The following is a 21635-nucleotide window of genomic DNA, read 5'->3' as shown; positions in this document are numbered from 1 at the left end:
AGAAAGTCAGCTACTTTTCTTCTCACACATGCTTATTAATCTGTGCTGGGGATAAGATATAAAGACATTTTAGGATATTGTCAATATATAGGCAATGACCAGCTGATGTGTGATTGTGCATGTGTGGATCATGGTGACCGGGAAGTGGCTGGAAAAGGGAGCAGAACAGGGGGCGAAGTGGAGGCACAACGGGACATAACAGGACTGTAACCCCCATGCAAATTGGTCTTTGCCTGTATTCAAGATGAGACAGCATGGTGTTGTGCAGGGCTAATAGTTACCAGGATGCCCTCTAGATGTCTGATCTGCAAGTTTCATCAGCTGCTATCAGTATAGATAACAATCAGGGATGATGAGAGCTGCAGTCTGAAACCAACCACGTTGATTACCCCTGGTGCGGTGGTTGGAGTAGAAAAGGGGAGACCCAAATTCCAATTCCTACTCAGCCATGAGGCTCACCTTGGGCTGGTTACCATCTTAGCTTATCTGATTTTGCTGGGACACTGTAAGGATAAAATGGGGTTAAGAATAATGTACATGGTCCTAAGCCACCGAGAGAAAAAAGCGGGAAATAAATGTTACAAATAAACCTAAGTATGCTTTCTAAAGCATAATTCCAAGTGTTTTCAAGTCTCAGAAGGATATTGATAGCCTACCTAAAAACCTGTTTGTTTTTGCCATTGATCCTTCTCTCTGCATTCAGAAGGCAAGGTGACAAGGATCCTTGCTGCGTAATCCTATACATGTCCAACCACCCAGGATCAAAAGCAAGCCTGTTGTGTTCTATGGGACTTATTCCCAGGGTAAGTATATATGAAAGGGTCACCTGTGTTGTGCCCAAGTGCCCTCAAAGGCCATTCCCGGTGCCCACTGAGTTCCCCTCTCCCGTTGAAATTATTCTTGAAAGAAGCATTCTATTGTCGCAAACAGCCTTGGTTGTGTGGTGTGTGCGGTGCCCACAATAGCTTTGGGCCCCCAAAGGTTGATACCTCTTGGGCATGGAAGCCTCAGTGACTCATTGTCTCCCTCCTCTCTCCAGACAGAAAGACATCGTGTCAGGAATGTGAATCCTGCTATGTCTACCCTGATTAATCAGCAAGGAGAGGGATCCCAAAAGATCCTCCTCTCCCATTAGGTTTATAGGAGGGACACTTCCAGCAAATCTGGGCCCAATTTGGGGCCACAAATGGCAACGTAGCTTGCCCCCTTCGCTAGGCCAGACAGCAGACAAAAATAAGTTATCCCACCCCCTCCACCCACAATCTTTCTTTCTCATGAACGAACAGCAGCTCAGTTGAAAATCTTCAAATAAAACAGGGCATGTTCTTGTCAGGCCAATTCCTATACTCTTGTCAGTTGCTAACCCTGGGTTGTTTTTTTACAGTCAGAACCACTGAGCTGGGGACCTTGAGAGATCATTAACACTCATCCCCAAAGCCACTTTTGGGGGCAGAGCCTGGGCCATTCACTATTTCATGAATATGATCGAACAAGTCTGTATTAAGGGACAGTCCCAATATTCTGGTAACCATCCCTGGGCAATCGCACTGTATACAACCTATAGATACACACAGACTGGGAAGCAGGGGACCTAAAAAAGTGCATGTGGGGAATGATCACATCCTCAAGCTGCCATTCCTGAGTGTGGTAAAGCAGGGGTGTGGGGGTGTTGAAGAAACAAGCTGGCATGGCAGAATTGTGTTTTATGTTCCAAATGATTATTTTCACAAATGATCTGAGGTTTCAGTGTTTTTAAAGATAGTTCGGTTCAATGCAATTATGGGCTGCCAGATGCACTTACAATAAATTTAATCAAAATGTCCATATTCACAAATCAGAAGCATAGCAATTTTGCAACTGTGAATCAAAACAGATGAGCACATATCTTTATTGACTTGTATCCAAAGATGATATACCATCAAGGCATAGAAAATATTTCAGAATGCCATAATAAAAGCTTGCTCGCTATAAGCCTTTGCTATTAAAAATGCACCATGTTTTGTCTGGATGCTCAGGATGAAGATGAACAATACGATATGTCAAAACCTAATGTGACATAATCAGTGCCAGATCTAACATATAATTCAAAAAGCCTAAATCAAAGCAGGCCTATTACTCCCCCCCCTCCCCATCGAGGTGTACCAGAAATTTTGCTAAATGACCTCCAACTTCCTTATGCCTTGTAACCTAGCAAAACAAAGTTGCCAATAGTAGGAAGCCAGACAACTAACCACGTAACTGCATTGTCCAACCCATGTGACCTGATCTGACCAGAACAATACACCAAAATATTTTTAGTTTCACAGGAACTAAATATAGTTCTGTCGAAATGTAGGTATTTACGTCAACTTCCCCTGTTTCCTACATTTTTTCTTTATATAGCACGTTTGTAATATATGTCGCTCACAACAAACAGCAGCGTGCTTTGCTCGCCAGAGAACACAGCACCGTCTACCCAGGAGTTGTGTGCCAATGAACAGAATACCCAAACTATTACAATAATTTACATTTAGTGGCAAATTTGATATGAAAAATGAGCTTCAAAATTTTTAGAAGCATGGCTTCTGCTAATACAAAACAGGAAAATTGCTATACAGCTTGAGCAGATCAGCCCAAAAGCACCGATTCCATGTGGATTCGTTACTGTGCTTCTCATACATAGAAAGCACAGTCAAGTGGCTACAGAAGAAAATCAGTTTTCCTTTGGTTCAGGGTTTACAATGTATGTATCAGGTTCCCCTGTAATATGACCCACACTAAGACTATGTACACATTACCAGCTTAAAACATAGTTCAGGCGTCCCTTTTCTCAAATTGGGTTGGAGCTGGTTTGGGAGGGGTGGAGGAGTGCATCAAAGCACACTACCTCCTAAGAAACAACTGCAGAGATACAGGATAGACATGGATTGTGGCTAATGTTGTATGTACACCACTTCTCAAACTAGTAGTGGGACCATACTGGATACAGAGTAAATGAGAGTGTGTACATTGCCTAAAAATCCTCCTATTTTGTGGGTATATGGCCCTCCTGCTGTCCCCAGTAAGTAACAATTAAATAAAATAAACTGGTGTAGATTGACAGAGCTATGGAAGACCGAACATAATAACCTTTTGACTTCTCTGAAGTCCTTTGGTTCAGGACCTTAACATGTGATGCTCCATGTTGTAATACATCTGATAAAATCTGCAGTACAATAAAACAAATAATATTCCTTTTTTGTATCTGAAAACAAGATGTTAGGAGTAGTGGGCAGAGATAGGAGATACGGAAGACTGTAAAGTCTTATGTCTGCTTTACAAAAAAATAAAATAAAATCATGGTGGGTGAGCGCAGGCTTTTGCTATGCCAAAGGCTTGATCACTTGCTTATCTCATATACAATGAAGAGATTCATAAAGGGAACATGGTGTGCTTGGGTTCACTTGCCTGCCAAAATGAAGTTCAAAGACAGCATCTTGAAAACATCCCAGATCCACATTGTTATAGGCCTTTGAAAGCTGCAGTGTTGTCTAAAAATCAAACCCTTGCTTCAAAACGTCTGCAGCTAATTTGTTAAGATGAATGTACTCTTGTTTGAGACGGTGAGCATTCTCAATAGCTTGAAAGTGACAGAGGAGCGCTTCTAGAGGGAATTGCAATAATCCTTGTCCCACTTCTAAGAGGCGTGTGTGGCATCATGAGGTCACAGCAGGATAAATAAGGACACAATCTACACAAACTCCAAAAACAATTAACAACACCTTTCTAACTGATTCAGCTCTCAGACTGACACAGACTAAAATGAATATCAGGCCTGGGTCTTTTTGTTTTGTTTTGTTTTTCTAAAAAAAAAATCATTTACTGATGAAGGTTTTGTTCTTACTGTGGTGGTAATCCAACAGCTCTGAGATGTGCCACTTTGGACTACTGGCGGTGGTGGTGGGGGCAGGGGGATAGCATATAAAATTAAATATTACTCCATACAAACCAACAAATAATCCTACACATGGAAAACAAGAGCATTAGAGAGAAGGGTAGTCCAGAACTTCCCCCCCGACATACTTTATTCTTACGCTTTTGTATGGAGAATTATTCCATTATGTGAGACCCACACAATTAGGTTTTATTTTCATTTTAAAAAATTATTTATTTGGATATTATGGATAGCAATTCATAGCAACTGTTGCATGATCTATAAATGGATGTATATGTTTCTACCAAATTTATTGCTTTCGGTGGAACTGTTGCCTTGGAATTGTTATCTTATCATTTAATGATCAATTAAAATATTTATTTGTTGCTTATTTAAAGAAGTGCCTCAAATAAACTTACATATATATTTAAAAAGCATACAATACGTGTGTGTGCTTTTTATATAAAAAAAGTTATGAACTGAAAGTGTTGCAATAATATGAAAAGGGCACATCCAACCACACCCAACTAAAAGATGAAAGCCAATTAAGAGTGAAATGTCTGGGTGAATAGGAATTTCTTCATGCATCTCTGTGGGGAATATGCTTCAGTTGGAAAGCCACCACTGAGATGGCCATTGGGCATCTCATGTTGCATCTCATGTTGCTACCCTCTAAAGCTCCCTCATGAAGAAGAGTGTCAGATGATGAAAGCGGTCAACAATCTGGCCCCTGAATTCTGCACTAGCTGGAGTTTCTGAACTGTCTTTGAGGTAATCTAATCTAGAGATTATCAGAGCACAGACAACGGAAACTAGGCTATCCCTGGCCAGGTAGGGTTGCAACTGACAGACCAGCCCAAGCTGATGGAAGCCACTCTGTACCAATGAGGCCACTTCTGCCTGAGGCAAAACAAATGGATCCAGAAATCCACTCAGGCCTCCAATGACGGTAATGATCCCAGAGGTCTCCCCAAACTGATTGCATATGAGCAGGAGCTCACACAGGCTTTCTTTTCACATATCCACATGTCACCTGAAGTTATTGGGTGGGCAGTTAGGTTGGGAGAGCCTAAAAGCTCCTTGCTCTCCACACTTAGGTTGTGCATGTAAGTACCACATGAACAGGGTGAAAGATCATTACCTGCTTAATGCCTATGTATCAAGCAGCTGTTAAAGGCACAACTGCAGAGCCTTTTCAAAAGCCAGCAACTCTGATCTTCAGCAACTGGCCTAGGACTTTGCTGCTTACAGCTCATGCTACCCAGGGTCAGATGATGAGACTGTTATCTGCCAAGCAAATTTCAGCACGTCTGTGGTGCTTCAAATAGAACTGTTATTCACTCCATGCTTGACACAATAAAATATAGTCGGCTAATAATTCTGGCATGAAGATAGGTAGCCAGTAACATTCACCATGTGAACTTCTCAGAGATGCATCAGGCTGACTTAACTCTGTAGTCCTGACAAAGAAAAAGACTTCTGCGTGAATTTTCAGTTTGCCTGTTGAGTCCAACCACTTCTGAAGGGCACCATCATGGCTACCCCTGCACAGATACAGAACGTTGAATTGTGAATCAGGAAAATAGTGTTCTTATCGTGACTAAATCATGGATTTGTACTGTGACTTTCATTGCAAAACATTAAGCCCCCAGCTATCTTCTGCAAATCTTGAAGAATAACTTCCCTCATAGGTTTGCTGTGATGATAACTATGAAAAGAACTGGAACGTACTTTAGAAATTATAAAAGTTGAAAATGAATAACCTCCAAACAAATGCAAGTGCTAGCTCTGTTCAAATATTCCAGTGTTGTTACTGGATCTAAGAACATCAGCCATATTGGTCAGCATAATTTAATCCCATATCTATCAATGACAAGTGAAACAGTGATGCTACGACCCAGGAAGACTGAACTCTCTCTTCTTTTCCTTTTTCTGAGAGGGGAATCCCCCCCACAAACAGACAAACTTTCTGGCCTGAAATGGAGAAATTGGCCATTCTTCTATCTTTCTTCATCAAGTAAAATAAACTGAATTCACATGTGTAGTCAAGGAGTAATCTAACATGTGAAAGAGCAATAACTATGGATCATGTTAATTTTCCTCCATGTTTATTGTTTACTGGGATGAAGCAAGCAAGCAAGCAAGCAAGCAAGAAAGAAAGCAAGTTTCAACAAACTATAGTTAAGATAAACCACAGTTCAGAAATAATAGTAAACTAATTAACTGAAACGAGAAGCAAAAAAATCCAAACTCCTCTTCTTAGCTTCAACATAGTTTGTCAACATCTAAACACTTACTGGGATAAAGCAAGAAAGAGAGAGAAAGAGAGAAAGAGAGAAAGAGAGAAAGAGAGAGAGAGAGAAAGAAAGAAAGAAAGAGAGAAAGAGAGAAAGAGAGAAAGAAAGAAAGAAAGAAAGAGAAAGACTATTTCAACAAACAAATTTAAGAGTCTTTCTCTTAAATTACAATAATGCTTGCTGTCTGTTCCTATACATGTCTACCAGAAATAGGTGAATCTGTCACATTTTGGTTTCTCGGTTTCTCTTTTTTCAATCTTACGTTCAGTTCTCAACATTTCCGCATCAATTTGGATTGCTGTTGTTTTTAAAGTGAGTTGGTGCAGAAAGAATTGAACTGGATGGGCAAAACTTTTGACTCAGTAGAAGGAAATCTCTTATTCGGTTTGCAATCTCTGTCTTCAGACTGAGTCTAAATACAGACTTGAAGCCTAATTTTGGAAAGGGCTTTGCAGGCAGTTGGTCACAGCTTCGGTGCCAAGGATTTCCAAGTATGCCTGGGAGAAAAACGTCCCTGAAACCCTGGAGAGCCACTACCAGGCAGTGTGGACAATGCTGAGCTAGATGGATCAATGGACTGACTCAGTATAGGAAACTTCCTACGCTCCTAATTGGCTTTAAAAACTCCCCTGTTTCCATGTGCAGCAGAAGTGGCTCCTGTTTGAGAGAGCCAAATATCCTCCTTAGGTCTGTGGATGTAGTTGTGTGGTTCTTCATTCCAGGCCACTCTTGCTATAGGCCTGATAATAAAGCCTTCCTTCTGTTCACTGCAATGAGAGCAGTTTCGTATTTTCAATTTGTATTCTATACCTATTCTCCTTGATTTGCAAAGACTAGGCTATCCTAAGATGTCTTGGGACATGAATCAGTTTGCTGTTCTATTTCTAACATTAGGTGCATTTGCAATTATGGTTTGAATAAAATAAAAAAAAGACATTAGTATCCCAAACCGTAGAATTTCATCCACTACACATTACATTTCAGTAGTAAATGATGGATAGGTTTGATAAGTAAGTCTTGCATATATTTCTACTTCCTCCAAATACTTAAACTCCTGTTTCCCCCATATGGCGTCAAACTTTCTGAAAACATAATACCCCTAGCCAGACAGGCGTTAAAGATGAGAACATATAGAAACTAGTGGATCATTTAATTCTTTCTGGACATTTTCCATCTGGTTGCTTAAGGTTGCTTTACTTTAAGAAAAATTGCCACTGACAGATGGAACAAGATGTTGAAGCACCAAAATTCATTAACAAATTTCTCAAGGTTAGTATAAGGACCAAGGGGATTTCTCACTGTCTTTCTCCTTTCATTGTGTGATATTCTATAGATGTTGTTTTGCATCCATGCTTTGAGGTTCCAGTGAATGCATATGTTAGGAAAGATCCCAACCATTATTTTATTTTATTATTTAAAAGATTTGTTAACCCCTTTTTGTGCTCATTTTCTCAATTTACCTTTTTATGTAATCCAGAGAAAAATTGCATTTATGTCTCAATCCACCAATCTTTATCATGGTCAAAGACCAGGCAAAAGAGATAACAACAATGACACTTATAACTACATCAGCTCCAAGGGGTAGAAGCAGTAGACAAAATCAAAAATTTCATGTATACTTATTTACAGTAAAAGGAACACTCCATCAGCTAAAGTCTTCTGTCCCACTCACCATACTTTTGAGGTGGTTGGGGTCATGTGGTTCCCTTTCCCACCATTCTATACATCATCTCAACCATGGTCCACACCCTGAAGCATTCTGGGTACATGCTTCATGGGGCAACTCCTCCCATGAGGATATTTCCAGATCAGGAAGCACAGCCAGCCAGGGATAAATGCTGACCACTCCATTTAGCAGATTACGACAGCTGAAGTTTCAAAACAGCTAGAAAAGCAAAGATTTCTCTCTGAAGTCGCCGACTAAGACATAAAAATTGCTGAAATAGGCTTCAAACAATACTTTGCAGGACCACACACCATGCTGTGTCCCTATACACTCAAATGTGCTTGGGAGCTATGGAGATCAGATCAATACACATACACACACACACACACACAAACCAGGGAGAAATCTGACACAGTCAGGGAGAGGGGGATCACGTTCAGGTGGACTCACACCTTGAACAGCAAACTCAGAATTGTTGAACACCACAATGAACACCACACAGCAAGCACATGTAGACATGGACAAAGAAATGTCAAGATAAATGCTTTCCCCACTCCACTTGAAACAGAGTCTGAAGAAGAGCATGAACTGGACTGGCAAAGTTCTAACCTATCATTACAACTGTACCAAGTCTCCTTGGTGGGCCACCACCCATGAATAATACATATTTTGGGACAGCTTCACAAAACAAGCTGTCTGTTCCCAAGAAAGGCATGACTAAAGAGTTGCATTTCACCACTAAAGAGGGTGGTCCTTCCCTTTCGGAAACAGAGGCTGCTGGCAAAGGCATTGCAGGGTATTTTTAAGTGCAAAATGCCCACGCTCGTCATATCTTGTCTGCACCAAGAGATTTTTTATATATATATTTTTCTGCCTCTAATGCCATTTCCTTAATTTCCCATGGTATAACCGCAGGGAAGAAATTGTTTTCCATTCCAGTTTTATAAAAGCTATCTTTGTCTAAATGAAAATCATAAGTGATGAATGATAAGGTGATTCTTTTTCTTTTTCTTAAAAAAAATGAATAGATTACATGGGAAGTATTTTGCCTCTGTGAGTTATACAACAGTGTTTACTACCACTGGAAGAGGGAAGATAGATATACCAAGAGCAATTGCCTAGCTGAAGTGTGGAATGTATTTACTTTTATTTATTGTATTGCAATTCTATTCTACCTTTTCTTCAAGGAAATACACGTGTGGGATACATGTGGTCTAGCCCTGTCTACCACTGCCTTTTGCCACACCCACTGCCAGCATGCAGCCCTCAATTCATTACCTTCAGGAGATTCAAAAGAGATTTCCCGTCCCTAATATAGAATATAAACTTGCAGTCAGTTGGTTATCTTGAGTTCAATAAGATAGATAAGTACATTTAAGAATACAGTCCAAGAACTAAAAACCAATATTCAGACACTCCATGAGGTATGCCTTTTGCTGGGTTGGACTATTTCTGACTGTAGATAAACTACTAAATGTTTGATGTTTAAGGCAAAGTTGTCTTAGGTTGCAATCCTATACATACTTACATAACTGGGGGGATAATCCCCAGTGAACACAATGGAAATTACTTTCAAGTAAACATGCAAAGGATTATACTATAAGGTTTCAATCAAATGCACTCATTTTGGGAGCAAGCTCCGCTTAGTTCAATGGGGTTTATTCCTGAGTAAACATGTGTAGGACTGAACAGTAAGATTTTAGTGTATATACATTCTCCTTTCCAGGTAGTTTATCCTGAAGGGGTAATTCAGATATTCACAAATGTTGATTCAGAATTCACATAAGGAACAGATATCAAAAAGAACCAGGCACACAGACGTCCAGAAATAACAGAAGCATTATGCAGGCTTTTAGTCCATTAGTGGTTGAAAATACCACACTCTCTCCCACATATCTCCACTTCCTCCACTGAGGAGGGAGCTAATTTTGTTCTGAAAGGCTAGGGAAGGCATGTCAGAGTTATTTTGTTGGGTGGCAAGAGGTTGCTGGCCCAGTCTTCTCTGGCTTTCAGGAGGCTAGCAGCACACTTATCCTCAGAATGTGGACACCAGCAACCTAACACATTACACACACACACACACACACACACACACACACACACACACACACCATCATTGGACATTGTCCAGTGTCACAGCTTTAATTGGGCCCAGGAAGGAATTTTCCTATTTCAGACTACCAGCACTAGAATTCTAGCTGGAGTTTTTTAGATTGCAATCCTGCACACAGGTAGGTCACTTATATCCTACCGAAATGAATGAAATTTACAGTGCAATCTTAACATATCCCTCTCAGCAGTAGATGAATTCACAGGCTTACTCCCAGGTAAATGGGTCTAGGATTGCAGCCTTAACTGTATACAGCTCTAATATGGAAACTGTCTATTTGAAATACTACTTTGATATTATTATGGCTAAGATTTTTGTTGCTGCTGCTTTTTACTTCTAGGAGCAACTGCATATCCAGTGTACTAATTGAGGTGCCCACTCCAAAATATATTCGTTCACTTTCAGTTGGCAACTGGAATGCCCTAGTAACACCACATCCATGGGGGACAGAGAGGGCCTCAAGTACTGCCATGAAACTGACAGCATGAAGAAGAGGAAACCTGGCTCTTTGTGGCTCAGGTACAGGTTGATGTGTTTTTCACAGCATTTTAAACCAACCACGGTTCTTTTAGCCATTTGTATAGAAAGTAAAGTATATATAAAGTAATGTTAAGATGTCTTAGACTTATCTGTTCATTAACTCTGCTGAAGTAGCATACAGGAAGTTGTGTTTTTAGACTTCAGACTAAAAGTATCACTTCACATCTTGAAATAATGTTTCACATTGCTGTTCCTGGATCCATTTTTTAAAAACAGAAGGCTAGTGTCACCAACAGTACACTACAGATATGACTGTCTTCATTGAATAATTTTTATTAATATATCACCTGAGCTTGTTTAAAGAAACACATAGTAGGGTTTTTTTTTCTTGACTCAATAACCATGAATAATTTGGGTTTTAAATTCATGGCAACCAGCCCTAAAGTAGAACAGATTTTTTTGTTTTAAAAAACCCACTAAAAATAGAGATCAAATTCTTTAAATATATTTAATTTATGTAAATGTATATTGCAGCTACTTTAAATTCAGTCAAGTCACTAAGCTCATTAAAACAGTCTTTGATTTTGGGAATTAATGGAGCTTTCCACTGTTGAAGAATTAATTTTTTAGCTATCGAAAAAGCCCAAAGAAATCAACTCCTCTGAAAAGAGGGCAATTCAAAGATAGAAGTTTTATCGTTAAGAATGGGAATAATAGGATGATGGATGACATTAACTTGTAACACAAATTCTGTTCTTTGGTATGAATGCATTGTGTCTACACATTTTTAATGTTAACACACGTCTTTTTAAAAAAATGCTATACTTGTTCTAGTAGTTCATTTCAAGATCTCAAGATAGCACTGCATGGGTGTAAATATATTTAAAGAGTTCCATGAAGTTTCAACAGTAGTGTAAAATGAATAGCACCCTATTCTGCTTCATTTGCCACAAAACAACAGCCTGGAGTTACAATTATGTTTCAATTGGCTACCCTTGACAAGAGCTCCATTTTCAGACATGAGCCCAGGTAGGCTGCTGGAAAGAAAGGCAGGTAGCCAATGACACCTCCCTTCTGCTTATTAAGATTTGTGTAGACTAGCATGATGGTGAGAAAGTTAAAAAGGTGCGTGTTTGTTTATTGAATGTATATCCACCTTTTGACCAGAGTCATTAAAGCACTGATACAGAGGTTTGCACAGTTAGACAAGCAAGAATGCGGTAAATTAGCAAGAGCTATGTGCATGCAACTTCCATCTGGATTGCTCTTCTGAATTCTATTCTTCCTTATCACACTGGGTATGCCGATGGGTAGTGAGAATAACAAATCCAATGTGTATATCAAAATATGTATCAGTCCTGGTCCACTGACAGTGGGCATCTTATCCACCAAGCTCCTGTACCATAGTCCACACATTGCAACGCTTTCCTCAGAGCCGTGTAAGCTCATATAACACAGAACTTTCTTCCCACAGAGAAACAACTGCTACCTTCTGCCTCATATAGCAAGCTGGGTTCTCAGAGCACACTATAAGATATGCACCTTTTTATTGGTTGTGGTGAGAAGTGAAAAGAGATTCTCCTCATGCTGTAACCCCCCCCCAAAAAAAAAAAAATCACCACAAATAACGCCCTCTCATAAGTAACAGGACATTTATGCAACAGAACATCTACAGCAAGAGTGGGGAATTGTTGTACGTCGGAGGGTTGCAAACTGACTTATCCAATCTTCTTGGGGCCCCATGTCAGTCAATCAAAAATCATATACTCACACATATACCTCTTCATTCCAGCCATGAAAAAAGACCTAAAGAGGTTGGAAGGTGGCCTGGGAAGGGGTATGGATGGCAGGGAGAGATTCTACCCCATGAGTTGGAAAGCACCCCCCCCATCAGCAGTTGGGCCCTAAAGCAGGGGTCAGCAAACTTTTTCAGCAGGAGTCTGGTCCACTGTCCCTCAAACCTTGTGGGGGGCCAGACTATATTTTTTTTTGGGGGGGGATGAACGAATTTCTATACCCCACAAATAACCCAGAGATGCATTTTAAATAAAAGGACATATTCTACTCATGTAAAAACATGCTGATTCCCGGACCATCTGAGGGCTGAATTTAGAAGGCGATTAGGCCGGATTTGGTCCCCGGGCCTTAGATTGCCTACCAATGCCCTAAAGCATCCAGTCACAATGTAAAAAAACAAGTCACAATGAATAGTTTGCTATTGGTATTCTGGGATTTTCCTCTTCATCAAATGTAGTGAAACAGGAAACAGTAGTACCCATGATGGTGATGATGTGAAAATGCCAGAAATGCCCACAGACCCGCAAGGAAACCTTCATCCACTCTGAGCAGTCATCATACAACATTCCCCACCCCACCCCCGCAGCAATAGCAGCAGGTGGGGGCAGCCTTTGGGCCTCAGATGTGGCTGAACTCCCATCAGCCCCAGTAAGCAAAGCCAATGGCTGAGGATGATGGGAGTTGTAGTCTAGCCACATCTGGAGGGACATAGGCTATGATATAGTGTATAAGCATGATGATGGTGACCTGTGTCTGCATGCTAAAAATAAGTGGGCTTAAGTGAGAATAAATGACTCAAGGCTGAAGCCTGTCTCCTGGAAGGTCCCTTGTTCAACTCCTCCTGAAGTAAGACATTTTTACTGCTTATGGGTATCACCACACCTTGAGCAATAGCACTTCAGCAAAGAAGCAGCTATAGCTCAGTAGTAAAACGTTTGCTCTACATGCAGAAGTTTCGAGGTTCAGTCTTCAAGTTAGGCTTGGTGAAAACCCTCCTGACACCCTCTTCCTGTTAAGTGCAGAAAATGCTGAGCTGGATAGTCTAATGGCTTGGCTTCGTATAAAGCAGCTTCCTTATTTAATTGTTTTACTACCCTCCGCCCAAGAAAAGATTCATGCATTAACTACAGCTACACCAGCAGCACGTTCTAACATCTTCAAGATGAGCAGATTGCATGCATCTGCTAGGAACGAGGCAGGTGACCACCAAAGAAACACAAACGGATAGCTTGGCACAACTACCGAAAAAGAAACACAAATCCCCCCTCCCCTCACACAATTAAATAATCAGAGAGACATGTTTAAATTCTAATTAAATAAATTCAGCAGCATATTGTAGACTGAATGTCCATGCATGTAATATATTCTGAAGTTTTTCTTTTTAAGGTAAAGACTTTATAATGAATGCTTTTTGTTATTCCTTCTACTATCCATTTAATGATGACTCGGCCCAACTAAACACAATGCCATTGAAAGAGACACATTTAATACGCCTAAACAAGTATGTTCTGTTATATAGCATCCTTTCTCTTTCCCCGCTGTTGAGTTCCATGTCCTGTATGTATAGAAAAGTATTTTCTCTTTTCTTTCTTTCTTTCTGGGTAGCAAATAAAACCAAAGACAAAGTTTTGCAACGTTTTTCGCTTCTCTCGAGCAGCTGCAGCAAAAAGGGGAACATTACAACTGGTGATTAAGATCCATTTCTAACTAATCATAACCTTGCAACAAGGTTACTGAATGGGAATAGAGGAAGGGCAGATGGGAATAATTCTGAGTACATGGGCTTTAAAAGGAGAGCTACGACTCCCTTGTAAGACGTTAAGAAATCTCTCTCTCTCTCTCTCTCTCTTTCTCTCTCTCTCTCTCTCTCTCTCTCTGTGTGTGTGTGTGTGTGTGTGTGAAATTTGAAACTGTGGCTCTTTTTACACATCTTTTGCCATACAGTGGTACCTCGGGTTAAGAACTTAATTCGTTCTGGAGGTCTGTTCTTAACCTGAAACTGTTCTTAACCTGAGGTACCACTTTAGCTAATGGGGCCTCCCACTGCCACTGTGCCACCGCCACGTGATTTCTGTTCTCATCCTGAAGCAAAGTTCTTAACCCGAGGTACTATTTCTGGTTTAGCAGAGTCTGTAACCTGAAGCGTCTGTAACCCAAGGTACCGCTGTAATAGGTATGGGGAAACTTCAGCCCTCCAGATGTTGCCAGACTACAACTTCTATCATCCCTGCCACTGGCCATGCTTGCTGGTGCTGCTGGGAGCTGAGGTTCAACAACATCTAGAGAGCCCACAGTTTCCCACCCCTGAGCTATAGTACTAGAAGTGGTCTAAACGAAATACCGCCCTCCCCCCTTTAATGTTCTACTGGCTGAAATGTACCCAAGGAGAAAAAACAATGGTCACCAGACATGTTATTCGGGGCTTTACCCATGAAGCTCATGAGCATTCATCTAAGTGCCCCTCTTATGCCTGATTATCCCTCTGGTTAACTATGGGGCCACATTGCCAGAGGTTGGTGGGACAATGGATGTGTCTCTTATCTCTTAAAAGTAGGGTACAGTCTACCCTTGCAAACTCTCTCTCTCTCTCTCTCTCTCTCTCTCTCTCTCTCTCTCCATCTCTGCATGCACATCTTTCCATCCAGGCAAGCAAGAGGCATTATTCCAGTTCAAAGACATATTCCAGGCACATAAAAGAACTGTGGGAGGGTGTGGCATGGGGCCAGGGAAGGGTGTGGTCTCAGGGCAGAGATCTGGGGCCCAGATTTGGAGAGCTGCACTCAGCCCTTGGGTCTGAGGTTAAACACCCCTGCTTTTGCTCTATGCAAGGCATTCCACAACCATGTCACAAGTGACAGGTCAGTCAGCTGGCAGTCATTCCTAATAATTCATGCTTGTTTGTTTTTCAGATTTTTCCCCTTCTTGTTGGGATGTCTGAGTAGCAGTGCTAATATTTCTGCCTTTCAACTCATGGAAATTTACTTGAAGCTTATCCTATACCTCCAAGGGCCGTGTTCTACGTTGAGGTATGTTGCATGCAGGATAAACGCTCTGGAAGGGTTTGAAGTGCAGAGTTCAACTTCCATTCAGTTATATTCCATTCAGTTATACAGTTAAGGAACAAATTCAGCCCACAGACTACAACAGCTAAAGTCCTACACCAAATAAGTATTCTGCTCATGGACAGAAGTGGGAATCCTGAGCGCTTGCTGAAACGTAGGGCACTTTCATGATGCTACAAATTTACTCTGCTGCTACTCTAATCGTGTTTATTGTTCCAATATAGTTGAAATCAATAGACAAAAAGTAGGTACTCCCCCTCTCCCATTCTGTAATGAAATCATTCCCGAATCTTCCCACCAATGCACAACTCTAGCACATTGCTTAAGGCACATGACGAAATATCCATCTGAGAAAAATTAGCATAGTGCATCCTGGCCAAAACCTTCTATGGAAACCACCTGGGTTTTTTTACACAAGTACAAAAGATTCCTCTTCTTTGTCTGCTGCTATGATCTGTATTTTCCACATCCAGTTTAATTCTTAACATCTTCATTGTGTATTGCTTTGCATACGTGCACACAAATAAACAAACAGGAAAAAGAGAGAGACTTGCAACATGTCATGCTGCATCCTACATTTACAGTATCTGATATTCCCAAATTCCAGCATCTCATGACATTCTATACCTAACAACTCTAAGAGATAAAGTTATAGACACTTCTGGTTTTGCAGCCAGCAAAAAGCCCTGCTTTATCTCACCGTCACTGCATCTCCTTACGCTCCGGCTTCAGAATACGAGAGAGTGACAGATAGATAACGAAAGCAGCAGCAGGATGAGGATTTGCTAACTTCTTACATCTGCTTGGAATGCCCGGCCACTGGGAGCCACAAACAGATACACTTGCAACTCTGAGCTAGAGTCCACAAAGGAACAGTAGCAGAGAAAATAAGAATTAGTAAGCACAATGTTGCATTTCAGTGAATTCCTTGTTGCAGCAGCACTCTGACGGGAATGGCTGCAAGGGGGAATGCTGCATGTTTCAGAGGTTTAGCAGTACGATGCAGGCTGCCATCCCATGTGAGCCCCAATGAAGGCAGTGAGACAAGCCTCCACATAAAAATGAGTAGTATTGTATTGCCAATCTCCACTTAAGACAAAAGTAGACCAGTGATAAATCTGGCCTTCAGCTCATCTTCATGCTACAAGTTGTTGTTTTTATCAGATGCATCTATATGTGTAAATATTGTACCGCCTTAAAATAAAAATAAAAAATAATAATTTTCAGTTGCAAACCAACTGTTTTCAAGTTGAAATTACCTTTAGATAAATGCCTGGCAGGAATAAATATGTGCTTGGATGTTCTAGCCCAGTTTGTTGGTATTCTTCTTTCAGGCAACATAATAAAATCAAATGCAGATTCACAGCCATTCAGTCAGCACAGTAAATATTAACAGTTCCAGAAACGGGACATTTACTACCATTAACTCCCCACTGCATGAGCTGCTCACCACTGTATGTGTACATAGGAACATGAAAAAGCAACCTTATATTTGGCGGTTTTCAACTAAGTTTTATTCAGAGTAGACCCACAGCAATTAATAGAGATAACTTAGGAATGTTCGTTCATTTCCATGGATGTACTCTGAATATAACTTAGTTGATTGACACTGATTGCCAGCAGCTCTTTCAACTTTCAGGCAAGGAAGCTGGGACCTTCTGCACACAGAGCAGATGATCTAACATGGAGTTACAGCCCTTTCCCCAAGTATTATGGTACTGCAGTAGACTGGCTATTCTATTACAGTGATTTCCCTAAATTACAGGCGGCAATCTGAAATGGGTTGCAGGGTTTAAAGCCTCACACAGCACGTGCCCAGAGATCTCAGCTACAATTTTTTTTCACAGCAGTAGGACCAGGGATGACTCTTAAGAACACCCATTAAAACCAAGTCCCAAAGTTTCACACCTTCCATGTCTTGCCTGCCCCAAACCCATTCATTGCTACTACTATTGCAAACTCAGGCCACCAGTTCTCACTCATCTTGGTCTAAGCAACACCAAAGCTTCCCATTCCTCACCTTCTCAGCTCTTTCTCAAGGTTAGCACATTCCCTTGCAAATCCTCACAAACCAAAGACCTGTGTCCCTCACCAATCCTGCCAACATAAGCGCCCATGCCACTGTCAGCCTTCTACATCCTTCACTATTCATTGCAAATTCTGACATTAGTAAAGCACACACTCCTTTTTCTATGGCTGTGTTCCAATTAGATTCAATCTGGATGAGGCTGAAGCAGAGGTACACACTAGCACCCACTGGGCTGCTTTGTATAGATTGTCTTAGGAGTGCTATGGGTTGCATTAATGAGCCTGTGAAGGCCTTATGCTTGTTAGCTCCCTCCTAAATGGAAAATCACTCTGTTGATTCCTTCGGTAGATCTCACTACACAATCGTTCTGTTGGATTATTTTCATTAAGAGTCAAAGCAATGCAGAGACCAACATATTTTGATAGTGACCTAAACCTCCATACTGCGGAAAAGCACAAATAGAAGTATTTCCACTGCAAGAAGCCCGTATTAATGGGGTTTCTGGTGTGGATGTTAGTGAGTTGGGGTGGATGGGTTCTGAGCTTGTATAATCACATAATTGCACAAGTTGTCCTCCTCACAGCTGAGAAGGGGAGGGGCAGCTGATAAGCTATTTTGATGATGGCATTACTTCAAAATGCAACTACTGGCTAGTTTGAGTCAGTATTATTATAGGTAAAGGGACCCCTGACCATTAGGTCCAGTTGTGGCTGACTCTGGGGTTGCGGCGCTCATCTCACTTTATTGGCCAAGGGAGGCGTACAGCTTGCGGGTCATGTAGCCTGCATGACTAAGCCGCTTCTGGCGAACCAGAGCAGTGCACAGAAACGCCGTTTACCTTCCCGCCGGAGCGGTACCTATTTATCTACTTGACTTTGACGTGCTTTCGAACTCCTAGGTTGGCAGTAGCTGGGACCGAGCAACAGGAGCTCACCCCGTTGCAGGGATTCAAACCGCCAACCTTCTGATCGGCAAGTCCTAGGCTCTGTGGTTTAACCCACAGCGCCACCTGTGTCCCTTCAGCATTATTATAGTGGTACCACAATCCTCCCCACCTCATATTGTGCCATTTGACTGTCCCATTCTATCCCCAGACTCTCATTTTTGCACCAATAACTCAAGAAAAATGATCTTCTGTCATTCTCATTCAATAGCCTCTTGTGACACATTTCACATATATTTTGAATATCTATTAAATGTAATTATAAAAACACAGGAAAACATAACTCCTGTGGTCAAAGTCAGCAAACCCTCCATCATAATTTACCATTGCAAAGTCACCATTTAAATATACTAGGTGAGACATTATATAACGTACATATCTTAGCTTGCAATCAGAGAGCAAATTTATTTTTCAGTGCTGAAGGCTAACTAAAAAGCCCCCCAACTTCACGCAGCAATAAGTTCTGTAGCAGACCACTTTAGGGTGGCATGGGACTCTTCTAAAACAAAAAAGCTATGCAAAGTCTGCAGCCCATAAAGCATACAGGTCAGCCATTCAAAATAATGAAAGGTACAGTTTAAAGAAGTTTGGTAAAGGTTTCTTGCATTCAACAAAACTCAAAAGACAGAATCAAAATAGAAAATTTGCTTCAAAATACTTCAAATTTCTGTTGTTGAGAAGTAATGGACAAATAAAGTAATTGTTCATTGGGAACAGTTGCTAAGAAAATTTTTCCTGCTGGACTGATCCCACTAAGTTGATGGCCTCATGGCATCAATTCCACATATATGTTAAAGTACTTTAGTAGTTGCACATTCAATCACTTCTTTTAAAATGTCGGGTTTCCAGCGACTAATTAGTGCTTTCCCTTTAAAATACAATATTAAATTATCTTCCACTGTCGGCACCGCCATGCTTTTAAATTTAATCACAGTATCCATGATCTGATATCACTAGGTTACAAAATTCTTTTTAAACAAAATGTTTACACTTTAAGCAGTTTTAATGAAATACTGTTTCATTCTCTTTGGTAGTTAATGAGTCTATCAGGTTACCGTACCTCATTAACATTAACGATCATATTACTGTGATGTGAATTTATACATAAATGTATTTTTGGTTAAGTTCAATAGCTACATGCTATGGTAGTGGCAAGGATGCATATTCTAGTCTGCATTTTAAGCTGTGTGATGTACAGAATGTCTAAGGCGCCTATGAACATTCCAGTTCACATTTTGAACACTGTAAACTGGGGTTGACAACTTCTTTTGCCATGGACAGCAAAATCACTGCAAGTAATGTGTGTCAGTTCTTTTTTTCCAGACAAGCATGTACAAAAACTGCTACAAAATACCTTTCAATCAAAACAAACACTTAAAAAAACATTAGTGATAACAGTATCCTGTTTATTTATTAATTAAACTTAATCTGCCCATGACTTTTGAAGGAATTTTTGAGGGAAAAAAACCCTGAAATGGTTAAGGGAAACTGCTAAACCAGATTCATCTGCCTCTCCCTCCTCACTGGTCTAGCTTGTCTAACCCCTTAAAACCAAATGCACATGTGTCTCCTTTATAAAAGGACAGTATTTTGTTGAAAAATTATTTTATTAGCTACAACCCACCTGCAAATTTCTCTGTACAATAGGTAATGAGAAAGGAATATGGAATTGGAGCAATAAAATCAAAGAGATGAAGAATTTATTTTGGAAATCATCATCCCCGATCTTCTTGGCATTATCTAGCCAAACAAAGTAACATATCCACAGTGGGATTCCAAGCATGTTTTAGCCCGAAGTAACAACCACAAGTTCAGTGGGACTTACTTCATAGTAAATTGTCCTTAGGGCTTCAGAATTAAACCCACTGTTTGGCTCCGGAGGTTCTCCACCACCAGAAGCAAAAACGTTGTCATTCTGGGAGTCCACAGTGTTAACATGGACATGAAGACTTGGCCTTCTAAAATGTGGTTTAGGGTAGCAAAACCAAAGGAGAAACAGGACCACCCAAATCCTCACTCTGATGTGACTGTTTAGACCACATTGGGCTTCCTTTTTAAATCAGGAAGTTCTCTTGCTGTCACCAATTGTGCAGGAACAACTTTGTCCATTTCACTATCCAGAACAAAAATCTGCTTTTCATCAAAACTGAAGCAGTTCTTGCAATTGCATTGTCTTTAACTGCACTGATAGTTTATATTTTCAGACAATTAAAATTAAGAAAACATTCACAATAGCTACATCATTTCACTGTTAAAAGACATCATTTCCTGAGGATTGTTTGATCCGCTAACTTTGCTTCTATAGAAGTTGTCTCTAAGCAATTAGTCCTCTCAGCCCTTTGTACAAAGTCTTTCCTCTTTAAACAGGTATTGATTGAATATTTAAAAGCAAATACTGCAGTTTAACCCAGGCAATAGTTGCATACCACAAGCGGCACTCATCCTGCTACGTTTACAAACTCAGCCACTGTCTTTAACTGAGTTTATCTCACTCTACATCTCTGGCTTAAAGTACTAAAAGATAAAAAATTAAAACATATATTAGATAGATTCCTAGGCCAGCATATAAATTCAGCATTGACTTCAATCATATTGCAAATAATAGGGTCAACTGAATGCTGTCAGCAACCAACATTAAACACTGGTAATATTAGCCCCTCTCTGCCCCACTGAGAAATAAAGCAACATTTCACATATAATTATCTTTTCTTTTTGTTATCTTTTTTAACTGCAGAGGAGGGAGCACACATGTAACTCATTCCCTGATCACATTTTTCTCCATTTCAAATCACTGTCCAAGTGTCGTTTTCTCTAAAAGGTTTGCTTCAAGTGTTAGTTTAATCACACTTGAACTTCATTGTTTTGCTTGCTGTAAATTTTCCCCTCCCAAAGTAATTTTTTGTTGTTGTTGTCAAAATAAGCATTGGGGCATAGCGAAGTGAGTGAGCATGTAACATATAGTTTACTCTTTATATTCTGGCATGCCCACATAGCTGGGTCTGCCAAAACAACTGTTTATTCTAAAGGTAGCGTCAATTCTTTTGTAACATCTCCACCACAAAGAATTTTTTAGAACAAGTTCCAAAGCTCAGAGCTCTACAGTGGTCTTAATTTATCAGATATAATCTGGAAATTGCTATAGACAGAACTTGCCAACATCAGTCTGACATACCCAGAATGTCACCAGAGTACCAAGGCAGCACCACACATGGCTCTGTTGCCTACAAGAAAACTCTTTAGCTGTTTTTCATTAGGCAATTATTCCTTGCTGTTTGTCAGGACCTGCCAGGAATAGCACTGGGAACCTTCATTTCTGCATGGCTGCCCTGTGTCGTCTGCTACCCAACCTTCCTGGCAAC

The 21635-nt window shown here is 40.5% G+C and overlaps 1 protein-coding gene across 12 annotated transcripts in view; it reads right to left on the bottom strand.

The window, feature by feature from the left end:
- MEF2C (myocyte enhancer factor 2C) overlaps nucleotides 1-21635 on the bottom strand; it is a 173783-nt gene that overhangs the window by 118153 nt on the left and 33995 nt on the right. The gene's annotated exons all lie outside the window — the stretch shown is intronic.

This window comes from Podarcis cretensis, assembly GCF_951804945.1.
Source record: "Podarcis cretensis genome assembly, chromosome: 11".
Taxonomy (NCBI): Eukaryota; Metazoa; Chordata; class Lepidosauria; order Squamata; family Lacertidae; genus Podarcis; species Podarcis cretensis.
Note: the sequence above shows the minus strand (reverse complement) of the source record. Positions and strands in the feature narration are given on the sequence as shown.